This window comes from Ovis aries, chromosome 5 (assembly GCF_016772045.2).
Source record: "Ovis aries strain OAR_USU_Benz2616 breed Rambouillet chromosome 5, ARS-UI_Ramb_v3.0, whole genome shotgun sequence".
Lineage (NCBI taxonomy): Eukaryota > Metazoa > Chordata > Mammalia > Artiodactyla > Bovidae > Ovis > Ovis aries.
Genome location: NC_056058.1, coordinates 17182517 through 17188516, shown reverse-complemented (window position 1 = coordinate 17188516; position 6000 = coordinate 17182517).

Here is a 6000-nt window from a genome sequence, read left to right as displayed (position 1 = left end):
TGAAAAGTCATGCAGAACAAAAGAAGGTGGACACAAAAGGATACATACTGCATGATTCCATTTACAGGATATTTAAGAACTGGCAGGGGATTCCCTGACAGTCCACTGATTAAGACCCCCTGCTTCCACTGCAGGGGACACAGGTTTTATCCCTGGTCAGGGAAGTAGCTGCCACACGCCACAACTAGGAGGCCACATGCCGCAAGGAAGATCAAAGATCCTGAGTGCGGCAACTAGGGCCCAGCGTGGCCAAGTAAACAAATACATAAATAAATATTTTTTACAAAAGAGAAAGTGACTCCTTCCACAGGGTCTGTCAGAAAAAAATAATTTATTGCTCTCTGATGGGATTAGATGGACTTCCCTGGTTGCTCAGACAGTAAGGAATCCGCCTGCAGTGTGGGAAACCTGGGTTCGATCCCTGGGTTGGGAAGATCCCCTGGAGAAGGGTATGGCAACCCACTCCAGTATTCTTGCTGGGAGAATCCGCATGGACAAAGGAGCCTGGTGGGCTATAGTCCATGCGGTCGAAAAAAGCTGGACACGACTGAGCAGCTGAGCACACTGATGGGATCAGAAGCCTTTCCAAGGCATGGGGCAGGGCAGTAAAGGATGCTGAGCAGGGACATTGGGCAAGTGCTTTGCCTCTGTCAGCCTTAGTTTCCCTGTCAGTGAAATGGAGTGATTATGGCTTCGTTCTCCAAACTGTTATAAAGATCAAGGAGATAGTGTGTGTAAGCACACGGCACCATGGACTCAGGAAGTTATCCCAAGGAAATAATGATGCTGACAAAAGTATAAAGAGGGACAAACGATGGTCTGATAGACAAGAGAAAAGGAAGAAGGAAGGAAGAAAGGAAGGGAGAGAGGGAGAAGGAAGGGAGGGAGGAAAGAAAAGGGAGGGAGAGAGGAAAGAAGGAAGAGCGACGGACCCATTTCTCAGGGCCTGGACAGAGGCTGATCCAGTCCTTGAGAAACGGCCTAAGTCCACACCTGGATCAGTTCCTGTATCAGCTCTCATCCTCAAGGGCCACCGCACACCTGCTCTGATTGCCCCCTTGTCTTGGAACTAGCAGCAACTAGGGGCAGCAAGTAGGGACGGCCTCACTGCCTTGGCCATGCCACACAGCTGGTGGGATGGGATCTCCGTTCCTTGTCTGGGATTGAACCTGAGCCCTCAGCAGTGAAGACACAGAGTCCTAACCTCTGGACCACAGGGAAATTCCCTATTTCAACCATCTTAAAGTAACAATTCAGTGGCGTTTGGTACATTCACAAAGATCCAGAGCCAGCACCACTATCTACTTCCAGAACATTCCATAACCCTAAAAGAAACCCCATTCCCATTAAGCAGCCACTCCCCACTTCCCTCTCCCCACAGCCCCTGGCAACCATCCATCTGTTCTCTGTCCCTGAGGACTTATCTGTTCTGGACATTTCATATAAATGGCATCATACACCATGTGGTATGTGGTGTGTGGCTTCTTTCACTGAACATAATTTTTTCAAGGTAGTGTGTATCAGCGCTTCCTTAATTTTTCATGGCTGAGTAATATTCCACGATGTGAATATACCATATTTTCTTCATCCAGACACTGTTTTGACAACTTTAACTACATTACCTCCTATGAGGCTGTTGTTGTTCAGTTGCTAAGTCACGTCTGACTCTTTTCAACCCCATGGACTGCAGTGTGTCAGGCTCCTCTGTCCTCCACTACTCCTGGAGTTTGCTCACATTCATTGAGTCGGTGATGCTATTTAACCATCTCATCCTCTGCTGCCCCCTTCTCTTGTTGCCTTCAATCGGGTACCATTATTATACCCCACTTTAGAGGAGAGACAACTAGGGCCCAGAGAGGTCAAGCAAGTTGCTCAAGGTTGCACAGCTAGTGGGTGTCAGAGCCAGGAGCTGAACTTGGGCACTCTGTGACCAGGGTATGCATGTGGAACCACTACCCTATCATAGCATAGTACACAGAGACAGTGTGGTGACTGTGCCGCGTCCCTGTCATCTCCATGGGGGAGTTTGCTGAGGTGCCAATAAGGTCACACCACACGTGGTCTCCAGCCAGCGCTGGAAAGGGAGGGTGAGGGCAGAACTCAGATGCTTCCTCATCTAGGGACTGCTGTTCAGAGGGTGGTCGCCTCCCACCAGGGAGGGTGGGGGTCGGCCAGAGAGAGCGCCGATTACATCCTGTACCTTAATGGGTCCTTCAAAAGAGAGTGGCTTCTGTTTCCATGACAACAAGCAGGCAGCATAGCAAGGAGATGGCTGAGTTTCCTCCCCCAACTCACAGCTGGCTCAGGAATCTGTTCCCTCCCGTCGCTACCTTTCTGGATCCCAGCTGGTGCCCAGCCCAGCCCAGCCCAGAGAGGGCAGCTGTGTGGGCGGTCAGTGCTCACACCCACAGGTATGCTCAGAGCTCCCTCTCTTTGGCCCAGCCCCAGCGCGGTGAGGGATTGACGCAAACAGCACACACCAGGCACACGTGCAAAGCAAAGCAGAAGGGACAGGCACGGGGAGGAGGTGGCCCCAGGGGCCTCCACGTCACCCGAGCTTTCCTGGACACGCATCTAGCCAACAAAGGGGATGGGGAAAGCTTTGGGGTGGAAGTGGTAAACAGGGCTGGGGACAAGGTAAGATTTTTAACTGACAGTGACCACACAGGTTACAGAATTGGCTCCTCGGGGCAGAGAAGGGCTCTCTGGCAGACCCCAGAATACAGGTTGGGCTTCCGTGGTGGCTCAGTGGTAAAGAATCTGCCTGCCAATGCAGGCAACATGTGTTTGATCCCTGGGTCAGGAAGATCCCCTGGAGAAGGAAATGGCTACCCACTCCAATATTCTTGCCTGGAAAATTCCATGGACAGAGGGGCCTGGAGAGTTATAGTCCATGGGTTCACAAAGAGTGGACTTGACTGCACAGTCTGAGCACAAAAAGTTACAAACAAGGCAAGGTTGGCTTAACACCTGAAAACCAATCAAAATAATTTACTATATGAACAACTAAAAGAAAAACCACATGATCATTTCAGTAAGTGCAGAGGAAGCACTTGATGAAATCTGACATCTATTCTTGATTTTTCTTAAGTTTCAGGAAACTAGTCATAGAGAGGAATTTTCTCAACCCAAGAAAGGATGCTTATGAAAACCTGTAGCAAACAGCATCTTCTCTGGAAGGAAGAAGAAAAGCTGCCTTTACTTGTGGAGGACATGATTGTGCATTTTAAATATGTCTAGTTTCTCATATGCAAACTTTACTTAGTAAAGCCATTTTTAATATTCATTTTTTAAATATTCATTTTTATTTGACTGTGAAGATCTTTGATCTTTGTTGTGGGATGTGGGACTTAGTTCCCTGACCAGGGGTCAAACCCAGCCCCCGCCCCCCTCCCCGCATTGGGAACGTGGAGTCTTAGCCACCAGACCACCAGGGAAGTCCCGGCAAAACTGTTTTTGTGTTTTTGTTTTTTTTTTTAAACAGAGACGTAGGAAAACCGTATGGTGTTGTTTCCAAACATTAAACATAGAATTACCATATGATCCCACAATTCCACTCTTTCCTCTATACCCCAAAGAATTAAAACCAGAAATTCAAAGTCTTATACACAAGTATTCACTGCAGCACTAGTCAAGGGAAACAAAATGTGGAAATGACCCAAATGTCCATCAGTGGATGAATGGATAAGCACAATGTGGTCCATCTACACCATGGACTATTACTGAGGCGTGATGAAAAAGGAAGAAAAAGTGGCGTTTGCTGTAATGCAGATGCACGAGTCTGACACGGCTGAAACGACTTAGCAGCAGCAGCAGCGGATGAACCTTGAAAACAGGATGCTCAGTGAGATAAGCCAGGCACAGGAGGCCACACAGTGTGTGATTCCATGTATACGAAATATCCGGAACGGGCAAATCCACCGACGCACGGAGCGGTTTGGCGGAAAGAGGGTGCAGAGTGACTGCTAATGGGATGTGGCTGTCTTTGAGGCTGATGAAAATATTTTGAAATGAGATAAAAATGACAGCTGCAGAACACAGTAAACATACTAAATGCATTTGATACACTTTAATTAGTGTTAGGGAATGGTCTTTACAGCTCAGACTTCTGCCATTTGAAAAAACAGACATGTCCTCATAGACAGCTAGGAAAGTAGTATGGATGATGTCGGTTTATTACTCAGAGATTCTTATCTTGAGAGGAAAATGAGGATTTTGTTGAAATGTGCTTTGGATAGATGTGTTTAACTCTGAGTCTCACTCACTGTGTTACAAAAAGGCCCCATTGTGTGATTAATTCGGGGGCTTTTAAGGAGAAGAGTGTCCCCTCACCCTTGGCAACAAATGTCCCTGAACTTCTATCTTGTGGGTGTGGAGTGACTTTATGAGGCACTGAATGAATGCGTTCCTGTGGGCTCAGTCGCTTCAGCTGTGTCCGATTCTTTGTGGCCCTTTGGACTATAGCCCGCTGGGCTCCTCTGTCCATGGGGATTCTCCCAGCAAGAATACTGAAGTGGGCTGCCATGCCCTCCCACTCCAGTATTCTTGCTGGGAGTGGGTTCTTTGCCACTGAGCCATCTGTGAAGCCCCTCTCTCCCTCAACGAGGGCAAGCTTTATCAATTTCCTTCCAGCAAACAGAATGGGGTGGAAGTGATGCTAAGTGACTTCTGAGGCTGCATGCTTCCTCTATCTGCAAATACAGTCACGTTAGGGGTTAGGGTTTCCCTGGTAACTCAGATGGTAAAGAAATCTGCCTGCAATGCAGAAGACCTGGGTTCGATGCCTAGGTACTCTAGTATTCATGTCTAGTATTCAAGGACAGAGGAGCTTGACAGGCTATAGTTCGTGGGGTCGCAAAGAGTCAGACACAACTGAGTGACTAACATTTTCACTTTCACTTTCAGGGGTTAGGGCTTCAATGTAAGAATCTGGAGAGGACCCATTCAGTCCCCAGCAGACACTAGGCTTGAGGTAGTTTGTTAAGCCAAAATGGACAACTCGAGTGATCTGGAACACTGCTTCATTCAAACACTCTACCTGAAAAACCCTGTCTATGAATGAAGCCCCTCTCCACTTCCTCATTCCCTCTCCAGTCAGCTCTAATCTACGGGTCTCCGGGCTCTTGCATCCTGGACCACAGCCCCTGACTCAAGTTCTCTCCCTTCACCAGACTCCTGGCTCCTGAGAACGCTGTGTGTCTCTCTCAATGCAGCTTCCAGGCTGCCAGCACCAGGCCCGCTGCGCAGTAAGTGCTTAGAATATAAATCAGCACGGCTGAATGAATGAATGGAAGACATAAGCCCTCAGGCTGTGAGAGACAACATCAATCTATCTATCCCTTTGGGGATGAGAGGCACGTTGAGGCTGCCTCTTAGAAACTAAATTGTGGTATCTTAACTGATGAACAGGCAGTGCCCCCAAGAGGGAGCAGACAGTAAACAAACTCTCGGGAGGGAACTCTGTGATCCGCTCAGTAATTACAGACAGGCAAATTAAAGTCACAAGCTACATGTAATGCTTTTCCAGTTATTACCGCGCATCAAACTATTCCAAAACGTACAGGCTTAGAACAGTCATTTGTGTATATCTCTTGGATATTTATGTATCTCAGGTCAGGACTCTGGGCAGACTCAGCTTCTGTGGCCTGTGGGTGGGGTCAGGTGGATGGCTGGTCTGGAAGGTCCTAGATGACCTCCTAGATGGGGGACATCCTAAAGGGAAAGGGTTGGAAGGCAGGGATCAGTGGAGACAGCAGACCAGAGGGTCTACATGTGCCTTCAGCATAATGGTCTTTGGGGGATGACTTCTTTCCTGGCAGCTGAATTCTCAAACTCGGTACCTCAAGAGAACCAGGGGGAGCTCGTGACCATTTGTGTCCTAGCCTCAGAAATCCCGGCGCAGGGACTTGCCTGGTGGTCCAGTGGTTAAGATCCTAAGTTTCCAATGCAGGGGATGTGGGTTCCATTCCTGGTCGGGGAGCTAAGATGCCATGTGCACCA